We start from the raw sequence: 21,255 nt of genomic DNA, 5'->3' as shown, positions 1-21,255 counted from the left end.
TCAGCCAAACTCGTACCCCCTGCGTTATGAGCAATAAAAATTTATTAACAATTGGATTTCTAAGCGATTTGGGTCCATCGCTTTTATGGACGAAACTTGTTTCATTCAAAAGGACATCAAATTCCCTTTCAGAAAATACCAGGCTGATTTGCCCTGGCCCCTGCAAAACCTAGGCTGATCATGATTTTTGACTCAACGCGCGAGTCAGATCGAGCGTGGCGTTTGAAATGCGCGCCGTAAACAAGGACAGAGCGTCACGCTTTTATTTATACTTTGGATACTATCTAATATTATAAATTTTTAAAGATCATAATTGTTGTTATTGTTATTATTTAACGTTTATGATATTATAATATTGTGTAGGGGTATGAATATTTTTGATTTTTTTATCATTCATATTATTATATTTTATATGTTAATTATATACTTTTATCATTTATCATAGTTAAAAATATCATATTTCCAGATAAAAAGTATGGAAATGTCAGAGTAATGTAAATTGGAATTTTGTCGAATATTTCCAAGTTTTTTACATTTTTTTTATAATTAATTAAATTTTAACAAAATCATAGCAAATACTACAAAAAAATAAACTGTAAAAAATCGTCAAAAATCTGATGACTATTTACAGTTTATTATGTAACTCGGCCACGGGTAATGATAAACTCGTAATTTTTCAATGAAATAAATGAGATACTACTAACACGTCAAATGAATTTTTGATATGCACATCAATGCTTTTTACAGTGTATAATAATATTAATATATATTCAAACAGTAAGATTAGATGTTCATACATCAATTTATAATAAAAATTCAGTGAAATGACTAAATTACAGTGCTAAACAGTATCTTTTATTGATAATTTTATTATTTTTTACATGTTATTTTTTTCCGTGTCGTATTTCTTCAGCGATTTTTACTAAAAAAATCCTAGTACGTGTTAATTGTTAATTTAATTGTTTATTTTTGTTTATTAATTGTTTATTTTTAATTGTACAATTTGTAATAGGAATTTTTAATTAAGGTTAGACTAAATGAACATTTCTCACACGGTACAGTTACATTTATTGAAACAGTATAAAAAAATTCGGAATGAGATGTTTCAGAAATAAAATTATACAGTAAGAAAGTTACAAATAAAGTAAGATTAAAAGAAATGCTAATGATTTATTCATCGGAAAACTCGTCTGAAGACTCGTCTTCTGATGAATTGATATCAAAATTAAGATCATCGGTCATCTCCTTTCCTACAATTACATTTGCGTCAATTACCGATTCGTCTGTTTGCGAATCGCAGCTAGCCAATTTTTCCAAAATGTCACTGATTGTGGAAGGCAAAGCTTCTCCGTTGAACCAAATCGGTTTCAAAATCTTTTTTTTTGCTAGAATAATCTACGAACCATCCACAATCTTCAGGTCTTAATTTCGCGCAACGAGATTCAGTGGCACTTTGTCACATCGAATTGATGTAGATGGTTCGTAGCATTTTTTGTTTTAGTGATTTCCAGCAAGGAGGAATGAGCGTCGACTCAAATCCCGTTATTTTCGTCGCAAATTTTTTATCACGTTTGTTACCAGAAAACGTTTTGTCGAAGATTCGATATCGCGTTTTGTTGACGTTTGTACAATTCTTTATTTTATATATGAGACACGTAAATTCTTGAACGGCATCAATGATCTTGTCGTCAAATATATTCGAAGGATCGATTAGTGACTCGAAAGCATTTTTAAATTTAGGGTTTTTCTCAAATATATTAAAAGCAGTAGTTTTACCTTTACCGTAAAATGATGCCGAGTAATCGCAACCGGTAAAAGCGTGAAACGCAGGCAAACTGTTGCAAAGGCTTTGCCCACTTGGACATCTTTAAATTGGGCACTTATAACACCGAAGCAAAAATAAAATAAAAGCTGTAAAACACAAGAACAGAAGTGCATAACAACAAACATCAGATGGGCACACGCACACATGCGCGCACGTCCAACGCTCGACGCTCTGCATTTGTTTACGGCGCGCATTTCAAACGCCACGCTCGATCTGACTCGCGCGTTGAGTCAAAAATCATGATCAGTCTGGGTTTTGCAGGGGATAGGGCAAATCAGCCGGGTATTTTCTAAAAGGGAATTTGATGCCCTATCGAATGAAACAAGTTTTGTCCATAAAAGCGATGGATCCAAATCGCTTAGAAATCCAATTGTTAATAAATTTTTATTGCTCATAACGCAGGGGGTACGAGTTTGGCTGACAATCGTTTATGATAATACAACTTATAAATTACCTTTTGCAAGTAAATTTATCCATAAAAGCGATGGACCCAAATTTTTGCGGTGGGCTCTCGCACTATAAAAAGAATTAAGAAAATAATTAGAAGAAAGGGAGATAAGAAGTAGGTGAAGGCAAAGGGAGAATAAAAGTAAGTAAGGGAGAAAGAGGAGAGAGTTACACGCACACGTACGGGGGTTAGAAAAGATGTAGAAAGGAAGAGAGAGGGGTGGTCAAGAGACACGAACTAAGAAAATTTTGTTTGTAAGAGGAGGAAAAAGGGAGGGTACGAAAATGTGAAAGGTCGCATATGGCCAGGACGCGAAGAGGAGGTTTAAACATTGCAAGAGGTTTGGGTATGTTCCTCTCAAAAACGCCTTGTAAACTCTGCGGGAAAAGACAATAAATTTATCTATCTATCTATCTAGTAATTGGTAACAATCTTTATTATAATTAAGAAACACGGTGAAATCTGATGTCAAAGATAAAAAATTTAGTGAATTGAATGATTGAGTAGCGGAAATTAAATAACGATCTGAACGGAATACTGAATACTAGAATTTGTAGAATTACAGCATTGAATTCATGTGAAATAGAAAATGAGAATTAACTCTAGATGAAATCGCAGCAAACGCGAATATAACTGAATCGAAAGCCATTGGGTATAATCGAACAAAAGACAATTAGGTACTGCATCAAATTAACATCACACTAAAGAACTTAAACGCAAATTACATATGAAGTAAACATAGTATAACACACAGTCAAATAGAACTTAATACTAGACAGAAGATATAATTAAGCGGAAGAACTGCGGCGCCACGCTCGGCACGCAAGAACGCAATGTTTGAAACCGCGAAAGTTTAATCTATTAGGTCAAAAGAGAGGAAACAAGCGAAAACAAGCGACTGCTCACGATTGCTAGGCTAGCGGAGTATCGGCTGAACGCACCCAATGTAGGACACGTAGATATCGAATTCGAGGTATTAATACATGTAGACACCGAAAACTACGAAGCGCACTATGTGGACCTCGTCATCGGTAACCTGGGACACCTAGACATTGAATTCAAGCTTGATTCATAAGAATCGACTTAAAAATTCCCTAGCGGCAGAATTAAAATTATGTCATGACATAATAAAAATCGCTAAATTAAAATTATGTCTAGACATAATAAAAAATGGACAAAAATTATGTCTAGACATAATAAAAATTGGATAAATTAAAATTATGTTTGACGTAAAAATAATTATCAAAAATATCGATACCTGAAAATATCGGTACATATACAGTTGCGAACAACATTCAGTAAGACACGCAAATAAAAATAAATAAAGAATTTTACAGTTAACGACTTATTAACATTAATCATGCTTTATTGCGATTATGTTTTATGTTGAAATTGAAAAGTATATACAAGGTGTACAACTAAAAGGGTTACAGATTATTATTTTAAAAAAACTAAGCAAAATATTAAATTGTAGTTTTCTTTAGAAATAATAGTCCGTAACACTTTTAGCTTCATACCTTGTATTATATACTGTTTATAAGATTATAAGGTATATTGTTTATAAGATTAAGATGCGTAACACTACAAAAAAGCATGATATCCGTACAAATTACCTTTTTAAAAAAAAAGTAAAAAAGAGCGCCAAGTACACGCATAGTAGTGTATATGTATTATGTTGTTACCCTGTTATGTTGTTACCACGAAAAAAACAAAGTGGTAGTATTATACTTCCAAATAGCTTTATCCTGTACATACTGTTTATAAAATGCGTAATATACTACAAAAAGGCGTGATATCCGCACAAAATTACCTTTTTTAAAAAAAAGTAAAAAAAGGCGCCAAGTACACGTATAGTAGTGTATATGTTGTTACCTAAAAAAAAAGAAAATGGTAGTATTATACCTCGAAAAAACCTAAGTAACAAGTGGTAGATTTTTATATCTCAAAAAATCTCGAAAAAATTTAAGCAGTAGTATCTTTATTTCCGAAAAATTATAACCCAAGTGATACACGTCACAAAATTATGTTACCTTATCAAAAAGAAGAGTCGCGCTTCAAATGATCTATTACCATTACAAAAAAGTAATGATATCTCTTTAAATTAGAGCGCCAATTACAGAGAGAACATGTATATTGCCTCAAAAAATAATTGTTGCACTTCTTTGAAAATTCTTTACATTGTGTCAATTAGAAAAGAATGTATGATAACAATTTTATAAGATTAAAAAATTTTATTTAAATTTAACAAAGGAATACAAGATATTTAAATACAAAGTTTACATGTGTATTTTTTAATGGTCACAAAGAATTAATAATAATAATAATAATAATAAACTTTATTAACGGGTAATAAACCCTTTAGCGTACAAAGAGAAAAGAAAAAACAAGAACAATAAGATAAAATAAAAATTTTACAACATAATATGGAGAAATTCAGGTTACAAGAGTAGACGAGAAAGTTTTTGTTTAAAAGTTGATACAGAGCCACCAAAAAAGTCAACCCTATTGGAGAAATTACTTGCAGATATTATTAGCCTATTTACACACGAATTTGCGCTATACAAAGTACGGTGATACTCGAAGTGGAAGATGGAGTACTGTCTTAATTCTCTAGTCGGGATGTTGAAATAGATACGTTCCAACAAAACCGGACAATCAATAGAGTGATTAAGAAGCTTAAAAATAAATGTAAGATCAAAGGTTAGTCTCCTATTTTCTAACAATAGCAGATTTAATCTATCTAATATAGTGCAGTATTCATGGCAAGTAATTGACATGGGATTACCTAGCCGATAAGCAGCCATACGCAGGAATTTGTGCTGCACACGTTCAATCAATGGCTGATGACATTCAAAATACGGAGACCAAACTATGGAACAGTACTCCAATTTGGGGCAAACTAACGTACAGTATAATAATTTTAAAGTGGTTATGTTCTTAAAAAATTTACCCCATCGGAGGATGAATCCAAGCGTTCTATAAGCAGATAAAACTATTGATTGTATATGTGTATTAAATGATAAGTCCGCACTGAACAAGACCCCGAGATCTCGAGCTTCGCGCACTGCTGAGAGAGGTAAACCATCAAGAGTATAGTTATATAAATATGAGTTACGTCTACGAGAAAAGTGAATAACAAAACATTTAGAGACGTTAAGCCGAAGACAGTTCCTCCTACACCAGGCCTCAAGTTCAAATAAGTCATGTTGTAATAAAAGCGCATCAGCAGGTCCATTAATCCGGCGGTATAATTTAAGGTCATCAGCATACAGTAAGAAAGAGCAGAATTTAATAAAAGCAGCTATGTCATTAATAAATAAAACAAATAAAAGAGGGCCAAGATGTGAGCCCTGCGGCACTCCAGACAAAACATTTATACTTCTAGAGAAGCTATTATTAAACTTTATGACTTGATAGGAAGCAGGATATCCAACGCAAAAGAGAACCTCCGAACCCTAGAGATCGAAGTTTACACATTAATATTGTATGATTAACTGAGTCGAACGCTTTTCTAAAATCGGTATAAACTGAGTCAACCTGGGATCCACTCTCAACAGTAGAAGTTAAAAAATCATAGTAATTAACAAGATTTGTCGTTGTCGAGCGTCCCGGTACAAATCCATGTTGTTCCTTTATAATAATGTTTTTACATAGGAAGCTAAGTTTTCGAGCAACAATGCCATCAAAGATTTTCGGCATAACATTTTGTTTACATATAGGACGATAGTTAGTAACTGATTGACGGTCGCCACCTTTAAAAATCGGAGAGACAAGACATTGCTTCCAAAGAGATGGGAAGGCACCATCCCTCAGTGACTTATTAAAGATCAGCCACAGAAATCTTGACGCGATAAAGATACATGATTTTAATAATAAAGGCGAAATGCCATCCAACCCCGCGGAGCAGCTCAATGGAAGCTCACAAATCTCGTTATACACATCCGAAATTGATATGTTCAGGGATAAAAGATCCAAGGGGTGATTTAAGTTAAAACCGCTGTCAGAGTATTCGTCGATTACATCGCTACTAATATAAACAGATTCGAAATAATCAGCAAAGCAGTTCGCAATAGATTCATCATCCTCCAGTAAATGATCATTATGCAGAATCTGAGAGGCGCAATGCTTGGAAGATCTGATGTCTCTGATAAAACCCCAGAAAAGATTAGTATTATTCGACAGCGCATGTTCAGATTTATCAATAAAATCAGACCAGCAAACAGCAGACAGAGATTTACATCTAGCTCTAAGATGAGAGAAAGATAGATAATCAGAGAATGAGAGAGTGCATTTATATCTTAAGTGTGCCGCCTTCTTGGCCCTGATTAGAGAAATTAATTCCTTGGTGAACCATGCTGGATAAGTAGATTCAAAAATAACATAAGAGGGAACATAAGTATTAATCGCAAAGTTCAAGTGAGAGTAAAGTAGCTCAGTGGCCTCATCCACCGGAATATTAGCAAAGGCAGAGTCCCAGTCAATTTGACCTAAATAGTCATCAATTGCAGAAAAATCGGCACGTTTAAAACACGGTCTACAGAAAGAATTCCCTGCAGGACGAGCAGCAGTGGGAAGTGACAGGGCAAATTCGAGAGCAGGATGATGTGTGTCGCAAGGAAGGAGAGGCTCAAGGGAAGCATGTACGTGAATACCATCGAGAGAGGAAAAAATCAGATCAAGCTCGTTCCCCAGCACATTGCTTATATTATTGTATTGCCGAAAGTTGCAAAGACTAAAATATTCGTTGACAATATCAGCTTGTCTTAATTGTGAGCCGCCCCTGGCATTATAATTCAGAGATGAATTGTTTTGATACCAGATAATATTTGGCAGGTTAAAGTCACCAAGAATAATAAGTTTAGCATTAGGATAAGAAAAACAAACATCCAGCACGGAACGACAATGAGATTCATAAACATCAGGCGAAGAATCAGGCGGAATATAGACAGCGACAATAATAAATACGCGACGGCCGATCCTTACTTCAACAAAGAGATGTTCAATGTTAGAAGGAGATATTTCAATATAGCGGCTGGGAAAACAATTACGGACAGCAATTAAAACACCGCCGCCCCTCGAGTAGATGCTAGTATGTTTATCCCTGTCATATCGGAAAACTTTAAAATTACTTAGGCCCAGCTCAGCATCAGAAACACCAGAATTAAGCCACGTTTCGGTAAAAATAATAAAGTCAACTTTCAGCACGGAAGAATTGATCGAACACCGCAGATCAGCCAATTTCGTCCTCAAACCTCTCACATTCTGATAATACGCTAAAGGGTGATAGTCGCGTTTTTTTGGCGCCTATTAGTGGAAGCTTTTACAATTTTCGGCACACCGTTAATAAATCTCAAAGTCATGTCGGTAACACCAGTGTCTTTAAGCGATTCAAACCGCTTCTTAACACAAACGAAATGATCACGCTGTTTCTTGGTTAAAGTCCTGTCCTGTTTGATAGCAACTGGCCCAGAGTAACTATTCTTCCTCCTCAGTATGTCGATGGCGTCAGATCTGGATGGCAGTGAGACTCGCAAAGGTCTTGCATGACCCTGTATAAAAGTGCCGAGTCTCCGAATCTTGATACGAGGAGAGTTTTGGGGCCGTATCTTACGAATTATTTCCTCAGCAATAGACAGATCATTCGAGACGTCATTGCTCACAGGAGATGGAGAATTTGACTCATTAAGGTTATAAAAAATCAAGTTCGAAGATCTTCTCTCCCTCTCGGAAATCTCCTCCATTAATTCCTCCTGATCGATGGAAGGGGAGGCAGATAATAACTTGGTCTCAATCTCCGCGACTCTCCCCGCTAGCCCTAGCATCTCAGCTGAAATCCGCTCTATATCAGCACGGAATAAACTCACAATTTCATCGCGAAAGTTAGCGAACTCCTCACGAATTATGGTTCTTATTTTTCCGATCAAAGGGTCTGTTGGGTCAAAGGAGCAGCAGATAAATCTGCCGTCGGAGTGAGGATGGCCCGTTCGGGCTAAACAGCCAGGATGAGAGGCGATGCCACAATCATCACAAACAATCGGCCTGACCACTGTCGCCCCGCAGCCTTTGCACGTCTTTTTATCCAGGGCCGTTTTATCGCACATTGGCATTCTATCCAAAATGCGAGATACAGGAAGCAGGAGAAATCGAGAATCCGAGACTGGTAAAGCAACCTTCAGTCGAAACTTGTATATGTTAGACTTAATAATAAACACATCTGTGCTCTCCGACTGACTGTGTACGACTGAATTACAGAGGTAACAGTACAAAATACAAATATTTTATTAAAATATTTAATCCAACGAGGGAATACAATTTGTATTTAAATATAAAGTTTATATATGTATTTTTTAATAAAATAAAAGATTTAATCACAAAGAATTACAGAGGTAACAGTACAAAATAAAAATATTTTATTAAAATACATAAATTTTTCTTGTAAAAAAACTTGGCGCTGTTAGACCTCGAAATTTTAAATAAATAAATAAACTTATTCTATACTTAATTATAAGCTGCATTATCCGCCGTCCGCGTCGTCACGCACACCCATATCATTCACTCCCACATCCAAGCTGATAATCATTTAATATTACTCCCATCGCATTCTTCTCTGAATTATTTTTATTTATTGTTGTCTTTATTTATTTAAAATTTTGAGGTCTAACAGCGCCAAGTTTTTTTACAAGAAAAATTTATGTATTTTAATAAAATATTTGTATTTTGTACTGTTACCTCTGTAATTCTTTGTGACCATTAAAAAATACACATGTAAACTTTGTATTTAAATATCTTGTATTCCCTTGTTAAATTTAAATAAAATTTTTTAATCTTATAAAATTGTTATCATACATTCTTTTCTAATTGACACAATGTAAAGATTTTTCAAAGTAGTGCAACAATTATTTTTTGAGGCAATATACATGTTCTCTCTGTAATGGCGTTCTAATTTAAAGAGATATCATTTCTTTTTTGTAATGGTAATAGTTCATTTGAAGCGCGACTCTTCTTTTTGATAAGGTAACATAATTTTGTGACGTGTATCACTTGGGTTATAATTTTTCGGAAATAAAGATACTACTGCTTAGATTTTGTTATAATACTTCGCGTTATACTTATTTAAAGACTAAAATGATAAAGGTGTCCAGACATAGGTACGTGTCAGCTGACTGTCCAGGCATGGTACATTTACTTTAAGGTCATATTTTCACTTATTTATTGTTCACAAATAAAATTTACCCAATTTCCTGGTCATTACAAAAATTGTAATATGGCAAAAAAGATTGGAGACCTCTAGTCTTGACCATGAAAATTTTAAAACAAATGCATGATGTCTAATGTATCCCTCTCTTCTCCTCACGAAATGATTCAATTTCTGTATGTGTTACTTTTATTCGCCATACTTTTAGAGATAAATTTATTTATAAATTATAATAGGTCTTCCTGTGTATGTACAATTTGATAGGAATAGTGCACATTTTTTATTTCTATTAAAGGAAAAATGAGAAAAAGGACTACTGCGAGCACAATTAAGTAATACAAACACATTAACAATGTCATATAAATACCTGATGATCTGCAAATTCGTACAGAACAAAACTGTTTTGTGATAGCAATGGCATTCGAGGTGGAAATTACATAGCAATAAGGTCCTCTAGGATCATGTGTCGGATTTCGACATCTATTTAAAGCTTTTACCACAGATTTATCCACAAAATTGCCTGCTATTTTCTCATTGTGCGGTATCTAAAAAGTATATAATAGTCATATTAAAAAATAAATATAATTTTTCCTAATATACAGTATGTCCCTCAAATGTAGATATAAATTCAGAAAAAGAAATAAAAAAGTATTAACATATATTCTTACAGTTAAATACTTTCAATTGCAAGGTCAAAAAATACCTATTTTATGTTTTAGTTATTTCCTATTTTAGAAAAAAGTATTTAAAATAAAAATTTTGTAAAAATTTTGTAAAGCTTCAAATATAAAATCAGAATTAAAATCTATAATAAATGTTATAAACATTACATTAAAATTTTGTAATGTTAAAATTGACTTGAAAATATGGTTTTATTATACATTTTCTAACGCTTTAGTTTGTCTTTTCTGGCAAAAAGACTCCTTTTTTCACATATTATAAATTATATTCAGAAAATATAAATAATTTGATATCTTTGTTGAGACAAATATTAGAATTAATTTTAAGAAAGACGTTACCGGATAAAGAATTTATGATAAAAAAGATATATTGTTTTGGGTTATCCTGTATGTATTTAAATAAAATGCATATGGAAATCATTAAACCTCTTCTGCTATCCATGGTATACACGGAAGTTCTCTTACACTTGTCCATTGAGTTCCTTGATATTGATAATCTGCGATATTGTGAATGCAGTTTGGTGGTTGAGGATCTTCTACCTTGTCTGTTATTATTCAATATAATATTGTTAAATTTGAGCTAACTTTTCAGTCAACACAAAGCATCAGTTACGTTACATCTATGTCATATAATTTTACACTCAACGATATAAATGTTATAAAAATGTAATGTAATTGATGTAATGTAATTGAGTTATAATATATGTAGCTGTCGCTCCGCCTCCCCCCGCTCACACTCCTAGGTTTACTCACACAATGGGGGGGTGCAAGGGGGCGAAGCCCCCCGCCCACGCATGTACTTTAATATATTATATAAGATATGTTCATCATTGAGAAAGCTAATTGTAAGTGAAATGCATTATAAGTATACATACGTTTCAAATTTGCGCGCTTTTGCATGCGCGTGCGGCCACTGAGCATGCGCATATGGCCACAGGGCATGTTCGTAGTTGCTATAATTCGTCGGTATGACAGGAATCATAACATGATTTCTGTCACCTTTTACGTTTAATATCTCGCTTTGCGGGGCAAGAGCGACACTTTTTTTTTGCCAGATTCGGTCGTTTTGTGCAAAAACGCGTCGATTAAGCCTAAGTTCAACGAAATCGGTGAGGAAGCCAATAGTGACTTAAATAGTTAAATACAAAATATTTGCTTTAATAAAAATCACAACTTTAAAATAATACATTCAATTTTAATTATTTATTGGATTCATATTAAGATATAACATAAGGTTGCCAACAAAGCTGTACTTTTGTCGGCAACTTTGTCGCTGTCGCTATCGCTATCGCTATCGCCTATTGTACAAGGGGCTTAAGATTGCCGGGAAAATCAACTCAAATAAGGTGATTTATCAAAATGACCATTTAGCATTGGGAAATATGCATAATGACCGGGAAATTTGATTAATTCTTCTCTATTATTCATTTTGACGGAACAAATTGGGAATTATGCATATTGCCCCGCCATTATGCATAATTCCCAATTAATCAAATTGCCCGTAACATATATACTGTTGCGCCCGTACTGGACACAGTAACTAAGTAGAGAAGTCCCGGAAAGCTACAAAGCGCGCTCCTTGACAACGGGAGTTTGTTTACAAATTTATTGATTCTCTGTCTAGCAGATTTTTGGAATCCGCACGCGTTCTGTTGTCGAGTTTTTAATAAACGCAATACTCAAGTTTCTCTGTGTTCTCTTTCCTTTCGCGAGTTCCGCGGAGTATACGTGCACGAGTGAGAAGTGCGCGATAGTGCTACGACGGCGATCTCGCTTGACGGGCGTAACATTTTGGTGGCTCGTCCGGTATCGGACGGACGTTAAAAAACGAGAATGACGTCGACAACGGCTTTTTCACGAGCAACGGATGCCCCGGGGAGAAAAAGGCCGTGTGCCAGAACTCCGGAACTTCCCAGCGAAGCGTCGACTCTACGAGCTATTGCCGAGGAGTTGCGGCAACTCAAGGAGGAGCGACAACAGCAGCGGCAGCGGGAGTCGGAAATGCGGGCGCAGCTCCAGGAGCGGGACGCCTTGTTTTAGCGGATGGAGGAGCGACTCTCTTCTTTAACAAGCCAGTCGCTTCTGACTTTATTTAACCCCAAAACCGCGAGAGAAATTAATAGTAGTTCCGGGAACGCTGGACTCGGTTACAAATTAAAGCCCGACACGTTCGACAGGAGTGTTTCTCTGCGCAAATATTTAGCCCAGTTTAATTTAATTGCGCAAGCAAACGGCTGGGAGAAATCCACGAGAACCGCGGCTTTAGCCTCGAGCTTAAGAGGGAAAGCGCGTACCGTATTGGATGGGGTAACCGAATTCGAGAGCCTTCGGTATTGTGAATTGGAGGCTAGATTAGAATTGCGTTTTGGCGAGGGGCATATGTCTCATTGTCAGACGTTTTACACCCAATTCACTAATCGGAGACAAAAACGCGGAGAAGATCTGCCCGTTTTAGGAGCAGATCTAGAACGATTAGCGCGCGTTTAGTCTATTCGGAGTGCCCGGCCGAGGTGCGGATAAGATTGCATGCGCTTAGTTCATCGCGGCACTTTCTAACGGTTTCGTAAAACGGACTCTTTAGTTAGAGATTGACTTCTTTGAGAGCTGCCATAGAGAGGGCCATAGCGATAAAAGTCATCCAAGCGAATAGTTTTACGCGGAAATTTGAAAATAGTGCCCTTGGAAAAGGCAGAGCCGAGAACGAAATTAAATCGGCAGGAAACAGGAAAGGTAAAAAAAGTTCTACGAATTTAAAGAAGAATTCGGGCGTTAGAACGAGATTCGGGCGTGAGGAGAAAAAATGCTGGCAATGCGGTGCCAAGGGGCACTTCCGGTCGGAGTGCCCTTCTCTATAAACTACGGAAGAGAAGGGAAACTCGGGTTAGCTAAGCTCAGAGGGGCATGTTTGGCTCAGGGGTGTAAAGGCTCTGCGAAATTAAGTAGGATAAGTAGCGGGTTAAGTGATTTTTGTTTTTGCGGCCAAATTAATGGCCAGACTTGCGTTTTTAGAATAGATACGGGCTCCGATGTGTCGGTACTTAGGGAAGATTTGTTAGGTTCATTGAAATCACCCACTTCTGCAGAAAGATATTTCTTAACCTATCCAACGGAAGAGGCGGTTCCTGTAAAACATAGAAAGGTAGTTGGAATCGAGATAGGAAAATTTTCTTTGGACTTTCCGGTATTCCTAGCAGCCATAAAAGACGAATGCATTCTAGGGGCGGACTTTTTTCAAAAATAGGGGTAAGAAGCGTTTTCTCTTCGGTTTTTGAAGAAACGGTTTCAGAGAGTCAATAAAACTTTTTGTGTTCCCGAATTTGTAGTTTTGATAGGGAGATTCCTTTTTTTCTTAAAAATTAAAAATTATAAGGCTCTCGTGATTAAATCGATTAAAGGAAAAGAGGCAGTAAGAGCCGGCGCGGTAAATAGGGCGCAAGTTATATATATTTCTTATCGTCAATACATAAAAAATTTGCGAACGTTTTGACCATTTTTTGTGGTCATCTTCAGCGCAATAAATTAGAAACGTGTAAATTAGAAACTCTATTGTAACGCGGTCATTGGGCTATTGTATACTCGCACGTTGCACGTTCCTTTTTCCATGCGGTCATTCCGGTGTGTGTGCGCTACTCCATAGGCAAGCAACCTTGAGTCTCTCCCAAGTTAGAAGGCCAGGAAGACTATGCTGATGCATTTGGTACTTCATTATATGTTACACGATACCTGCGTACATACGGAGCGACACACTGATTTACGGTTCACATCGATATAAAATTGAAGTTACTTACAATGAAATCGTGAACGGTATAGCGCACAAAACGGTAGACAACAGACGCAAGTTATCTTGACATTGTTTCGAGAGATAATACTTGATCGTAGAACGGTACAGCGCACAGATAACGGACGCAAGCTGTCTCGACAATGTTTCAAGAGGTAATGACCGATCTAATATGTTTCGCTTGTCTCGAGGTTAAAAGATCGATGTATAAGAATTCGGTGAAAAACAAATAGCGGTAATGCCAGTTGAGAGATCGATGTATAAAAATATTCGTTGCAAAACAAATAACGGTAATGGCATTACCGTTATTTGTTTTTCACCGAATTCTTATACATCGATCTTTTAACCTCGAGACAAGCGAAACATATTAGATCGGTCATTACCTCTTGAAACATTGTCGAGACCTTGACGTCACTGCCCTTGTAACCGCGTCCGCGATCTATTGTACGTACCCAGCGACTTTGCGATATCTGTATATCACCGCCGTTAAAAACCGCATCTGCAATCTTCCACACGTATCCATCGATTCCGAGATCACTGTATGCCGCCGCTATCGTAGCAGCGACCGCGATCTTGTGTACATATCTACTGCTCCCGCGAGCATCTCTATGTATTTACGCATAATTGAATAAACCTTATTTTGTTTTGTTATATTTTAACCAAGTCTTGTGTCTTCCTCCGCGCCTACTCCGAACCCTGACCAGCCGCGAGCTAAATCCGCGCTTCGGAAGCTAGGTTGTTTTAACGTCTACAACAATTTAATTTTGTAGTCAAGCACCGAGCAGGAAGGGTGCACGCGAACGCTGACGCGTTGTCTAGGCGTCCATGTGCAGATGAAAACTGTAGATATTGTGATAAAGTAGAGATGGGGGAGGAAAATTTTGCAAGGAGAAATGTTGGAAGATTAATCTTCAAGGAAACTGAGTCTGCGGACTGGAAAAGGATGCAATTGGAAGATCCTTCGATTGTAAGAATTTATCGTAGAAAAGAGGGGAATAGGCGACTTCTTCGTCAAAACATTGCTCAGAAAGATTCGACTGCTAAGGACTATTGGCTCCAATGGGATTCCCTGGTAATTAAAGACGGGATTTTGTGTAGAAAATGATAGTCTCCAAATTTACGTTCCGTCGTATTTCAAACTATAGTTCCTCGGGGAATGATTTCGCAAATTTTAGAAAAAGCTCATGATTTTTTCACGGGTGGCCATTTTGGTGTCAATAAGAGTTTAGAGAAGATCCGGAAACGTTTTTATTGGGCTTTCTGTAAGCAGGATGTCGAACATTGGTGTAGGACTTGTAAAATTTGCGTTGCAAAGAAAGGCCCATCTGACAAAGAGAAGTCTTCTATGCAAATTTATAATGTCAGTGCGCCTTTCGAAAGAATTCAAATGGATGTTCTTGGTCCCCTTCCAACTTTTTCTTCGGGAAATAAATATCTGTTAGTGGTTACAGACTGTTTCACGAAATGGGTGGAAGCTTTTCCGCTTGGAAATATTAGGGCTAAAACTGTTGCGGAAATTTTCTTGAATCAAGTAGTTTCTAGGTACGGCATTCCTTCGGAATTACATACTGACCAGGGAAGGAATTTGGATCTCGATTGTTCTTAGAACTAACTCAAGTTACTGGGAATAAAAAAAAACAAGAACTACTCCATTTTATCCTCAATCCAATGGCCAGGTAGAACGTCAACATCAGACGTTGTTAAATTATCTGGCAAAGTTCATTGCTGAAAATCAACGGGATTGGGATCGTTGGATTTCATTAGGGTTGCTAGCGTATAGATCTTCTAAACATGAAACTACTGGTTTCACTTCTTCTGAATTGCATTTAGGTCAGGAATTAAGATTACCCTTGGATCTACTCCGCGGACTTCCCCCTGATTTTGAGGTTGTCCCTTCGGAAAGAGAATATTTCCGTCACTTAAACGAAAAAATGGATCTCATCCATAACATTGTGTGTCAACGTATGAAAGTTAAGTCTCAAAATGCCAAGGTGCTTTATGATCGGAAGGATAGACAATTATGCTATGAGCCTGGGCAAAAAGTCTAGTTATTTAATCCTCGAAAGAGGCTAAAAATAACTCCTAAGTTACAAAGTAATTGGGAAAGTCCTTTTGAGGTCGTTAAAAAAATTAATGATGTAGTTTATTGCATTTGTAGGTTTAGGCGGCATAAAAACAAGGTCGTTTATTTAGATAGATTAGCTACTTTTTATGAGAGATAATTCCTTTTGAGTTACAACTTTTGTCTGGAGCCCAAAAAAATTTATTCAATTAGTTTTTAGGTTTCAAGAAAAGAATACTTTTCTTTTGTTGTTACTTTCAACTACTTCTCCGGGAAGATGGCACCGAACAACATCAGGCGAAGACAATAGCTGAAAAAAAAACCGTTTTGCCCACGGTTTTTTACCGTGGTTTTTCGTAGGACTTAGGGCAAATGTCGAGGCGGTGACTGGGGAGTCTTGCGAAACGCAGGGTCCACGGAAGAATTCTCCCCCCCCCCAGTCCGAAGACTCTCAAGAGGACAGCGCTGGCAGCAGAAGGAAAGTCGACTAAAGAGGTTCACTTGTGGGAAGAAGCGTTCTTGGATTATAAGGAAAGAAACAAAGCCTGCTAACTCGCAGCTTAGCTCGAGGTAGAGCAAGAACCGTTTCAAGATCCTGAAAGACTAAGAGAAAAAAATTTTTGCAACTACCCTCTAATTGTCGGAACGACAAATAAAGAAGAGGGGGGCGATGTTGCGCCCGTGCTGGACACTGGGTAGAAAAGTCCCGGAAAGCTGCAAAGCGCGCTCTTGACAACGGGAGTTTTTTTTACAAATTTATTGATTTTTTGTCTGGCGGATTTTTGGAATCCGCACGCGTTCTGTTCTCGAGTTTTTTATAAAAGCAATACTCAAGTTTCTCTGTGTTCTTTTTCCTTTCGCGAGTTCCGCGGAGTACGCGCGCGCGGGAGTAAGGAGTGCGCGATAGTGCTACGACGGCGACCTCGTTTGACGGGCGTAACAATACGTATGTATGTATGTATGTAGTATAACGTAATGTAATGTGATCTAACTACTGCAAAAGACCTTTAAGATTGTGATAAAACTATATATACGTGAAACTTTTGATTTTTTTTGCTTTACATTGTAAACGGGACAATGGAAGAAAAAAATTTAACGTGGGCGTCCGATTCCGATTCCGATGACTCGCTGCAAAACAGAGCGATTCTATCGCCGAACTTTGTGACGTAACAAGTCGCGTCTACTTTCCGGACGGGCTCGGCCGAGGGGAATTCGGGGAGGCTTGCTCATTGGAACGAGGGGAGGGCGGTCGCGTATTAGTAATTGGTCTAATTAGCTGTTAAGTTTTTAAGGGATTGCCAGTGGTGGCCGGAGTCAACCTGTAACGGCCGGGAGCCGCAACGAGGAAGGGCAGAGGGTTAAGAAGACGGCCAGGGGACATGGCTGAAAGTCGGATCGCCCGGACCTCCCCGCAAGTGCATGAGCGTCGCCGATCGGAGTTCACTCCGCACTCGGTCGTAACAGCGGCAGGATAACGATTTGGAAGACCCCGGGACACCACCGAGCAAAACACCAGTCAGACCAGGGTGCCGAGGAGCGGCCCAGAAAAAGGCACAGCCCTGGGGCCGTCGCCCCGAGGAAATGCCGGCAGACGGGGCCGAGGCCCGGCCAGCCTGACCCCGAACGCCGACTCGATCATCGCGGCCCAAACAGCCGGTTGACTCGAAAAGCCCGCGCTGAATCGGAGGTAGTTGGAGCGGCGCCGCCGGAAGAAGCGGCGCACGTGCGGCCTAGGCGCAGGAAGCGCTAGGATCGGCAATCCGGTCAAACGACACGCTACAGCGCAGGCGCGGGGAACCGGCGCGATCCCGGCAGGCGATCGTTTCCGACACTGTTGTGCCGGCTAAAGAGCGAGAAGCATCACCCGGATCCCGAGCTGCCCGGACTACCGAAGGGACTACGACGCATTGTAAGGTCACCACTCTGGCGTCCCCGCGTTAAGGAAAAAAAAGTTCGCTCGAAGCACTGGCCCATGGCACGCATCGGTTACCTGAGCGCCGCAGGATTACCTGTGGACTACGAGATGAGCGCGTGCGGTACCTTGCGCTCGCATTAAGATAGAGTCGGGTAAAAATCGTGCCAGGGCTTTGCCGAGAGTGAGCTCTCTAGTGCGTAGAGACCAATCGTGCCCTCCCCGCGAGCACCGCCATGGCCGACAGTCGCGTGGCGTGGGATATGTGAGTCGGATTAATCTGGTCGAATTGTGTAGCGTCTCGTTGCGTTAATGTCAGTAATCGTGTCGCGTTTCATGGTGTTCATATTCGTAATCGTGTCGCGTTTCATTGTGTTAGAGTCTATGTTCGTAATCGTGTCGCGTCTTGACCATATGAGAGTGATGCCTTGCGTGGCGATAACGGGAACGAGTTGTGCGGGTAACGGCGAGCCGCGAGTGGTCATGTAATTTGAAGGGCACTCGCCTTCGTATCTGAGTAACGTATCCGGGCCCTAGGGGACGGCGAATATTGTGTTTGGCGGGACGGAGGGATCGACGGGATCGGCGCGGGGCCGCGGAATCTCCGTGCTTGCGAGATAATTTGGGATTCGCGTGGCAAACCGCGGGATTGTCCGCGATACGAGTCTTTATTTCGTGTTCGGGGTCAACCGCCGGCCAGCGTGGTCGACACGGCGAGATCGCCCATAATTTTTGCGTCGTGCGGAATCGAGGTGGCCCGGGTGCGCGTTGAATGAGCAACCGAAGGTGCGGCGAGTCGGTTCGTCGCCCTCATGGCGTAAGTTCGTTGTGAGTTCGAAGCCAGGTACCGCAATACCTGAATCGTAATTGTTTTCTATGTTAAGCTTTCGTGTGTTTGTCGGCGTTTATCTGTTGCGTTGATCTAACTTCGCGTGCGTTAATCTACAGTGTTTAATTCGACATTACCGCGTGCACTTATTGCGGTATTTATGCGGCATTCGTGCGTCAGCCTATCCGACATTTTTGCGGTAATACGAGAGGCTCAGACCGATTGTACCTACACCTATTGACATTACCTGACTAAATATATTATATGTTATTATTATTTATTCTTTTGTGTGTGATTGATTGCGTGACGCCTCCCTCCGAATTCCTTGAACGAGCCCTACGCCATGAGGTATTGCCGGGAATATCGCGTTAGATATAATAGTGTACGGTAGTGCGATCCGTCGCACCTGGCGCCCAATCTTTGGTGTCGGAATTAGTTGCGCGTGCTGCCGATCCACGATAGCCCTCCACCGGATTGCGAGACCGGGGGAAAAAGCGTCGCAACTTATATGGTAATAGGGCGGGGAAGCAGGCTCGCTGGAATCTGGCGTTGAAGGAGGACGCTTGCTGCAATTTGGCGACGTACCCTCTGCGAAGGGGGATCGGAAATCCATGTGTGCGGAAAGAACTGTGGATACGAACAATAATAGCTTTCGGTAGCAGATCAAAACGGTATATGAGTAAAATTTTGATGAAAATTCCAAAGAGATATCGTAACATGAACGCTGATGACGTAGACGCGTTTTGCGATAAACTCAAGAAGCGGTGGAGAAGGGTTGAGTTCATAGTACCTAGAAACAGTGAAGGTGATTACGCCATATGGCATAAAACTGCAAAGTGCCTGCGTAAAATGAGTAATAGTGAGTTTGACATAAGTGATAAGGAACAGTGAAGATTAATGTATGCAAGGTATGCAATGTATGCAATATATGTTTCGTTAGCCGTTTCTGTTTCTAGTACATTGTTTGTAGCAGTTTCTGAATAGTTCGTAACCGTTTTCTGAGCCATTCGTGAACCGTTCGACAGCAGTCCGACAACCGTTCTTGAACCGTTCGTTGTCGTTCGTCGTCGTCACTTAACTGTTTCTTGTCACTTATCGTCGTTCGGTAGTCGTTTCTGAGCCGTTTCTTAATCGTTCATTAGCCGTTTCTAATCTAACGATATTCGCACGCTAGTATAGGTATAGTATGGGCGTTCTAGGCCAGTTTGTGGTAGGGGTATGACGTCACCGGCGTGGTGGGGGATGACGTCACCGGCGTGAAGAGGGGATGACGTCATCGGCGTGGAGGGGAATAGCGGCATGTTTGCGCATCATTAATTATATTAATTAAATTAGGTTATAAAAATTATATTAATTTATAGGTTATAATTAAATTAATTGAGTTAGGTTATGATTCATTATAACCTAATTTAATTAATCAATACCGATTACATTGAACAGCGAAAACTTCTCGAGGATGCGAGAAACATTGTATTCAATCATGTGCGGAACGTCATAAAAGAACATGACGGTGTAAAAATAAACAATGTTCAACGGTGAGTTTGTGGCAAACGATAAACGCGCAAATAAAAGTGTCAATACGGGAAACTGTGAACTCTTTTGCGAGTCCGATTTGGAAGCGTGGTATAAGTTGCGCGTTATTGAGCCTACTTTAGCAACGCTGGAGGAATTCTAAGAACGCGATAGCGGGTGGGCGTTATTACGTATACATAATTTAATGCTAAATATAAACAAATATAATCCATTGCACGCGGGGTGTTACATCGATTTACCGGAAGAAATTAAATTAAAGAAAGCGGTAATTAACGTGCAATCTACGGACAATGCATGTTTCGCGTGGTCGGTGGTCGCCACGCTGTATCCAGTCGTGTAACATACATATAGAAAATTTTCATACCCTTCATATAAAACAGCATTAAATTTACAAGGCATTGAATTTCCAATGTCGTTGCGTCAAATTAAAAAATTTGAAGATCTCAACGGCATTTCAATCAACGTATATACCATTCAGAAAAAAAACAAGAAACTTGCTATCCTGCCAATACGGCTCACCAATCGAAAAATAAACAACAAACATATAAATTTGTTGTACGTGGAAAATCCGCAAGATGCTAACGTAGGACATTTCGCCTGGATAAAAAATTTATCGCGTCTTGTTAGCTCGCAATTGAGCATACACCATAGCCGGAAATACTTTTGCGATTGGTGAGTATACATCCTAATAAAAATAAAAATAATTTTTATGTAAAAAGATATATAAAAAAAAATTTCATTATTTACAGATGTTTGCACTATTTCTACACGAACGAGAAATTGGAAGCCCACATCATCGACTGTCGGGAGATGAACGACTGCGCGATCAAGTTACCGAGTGATAACGACAAGTAGTTGCAGTTCAACAACTACGGCAGGAAAGACCAAGTTCCGTTTATCGTATACGCCGACCTGGAATGTATCCTGGAAAAGACGGCAGCGGATCCTGAAACGTCCGGCATATACCAACACCATAAGGTATTTAGCGTCGGA

General features: G+C 39.1%; 1 protein-coding gene across 1 annotated transcript in view; it reads right to left on the bottom strand.

Moving 5' to 3' along the window:
• LOC143901664 (uncharacterized) overlaps window positions 1-21,255 on the bottom strand; it is a 202,359-nt gene that overhangs the window by 34,784 nt on the left and 146,320 nt on the right. The window lies entirely within an intron of this gene.

The sequence above is a fragment of the Temnothorax americanus genome, unplaced genomic scaffold (assembly GCF_048541705.1).
Source record: "Temnothorax americanus isolate GAGA-0224 unplaced genomic scaffold, ASM4854170v1 Scaffold35, whole genome shotgun sequence".
Lineage (NCBI taxonomy): Eukaryota > Metazoa > Arthropoda > Insecta > Hymenoptera > Formicidae > Temnothorax > Temnothorax americanus.
This window is presented reverse-complemented; position numbering and strand designations above follow the sequence as displayed.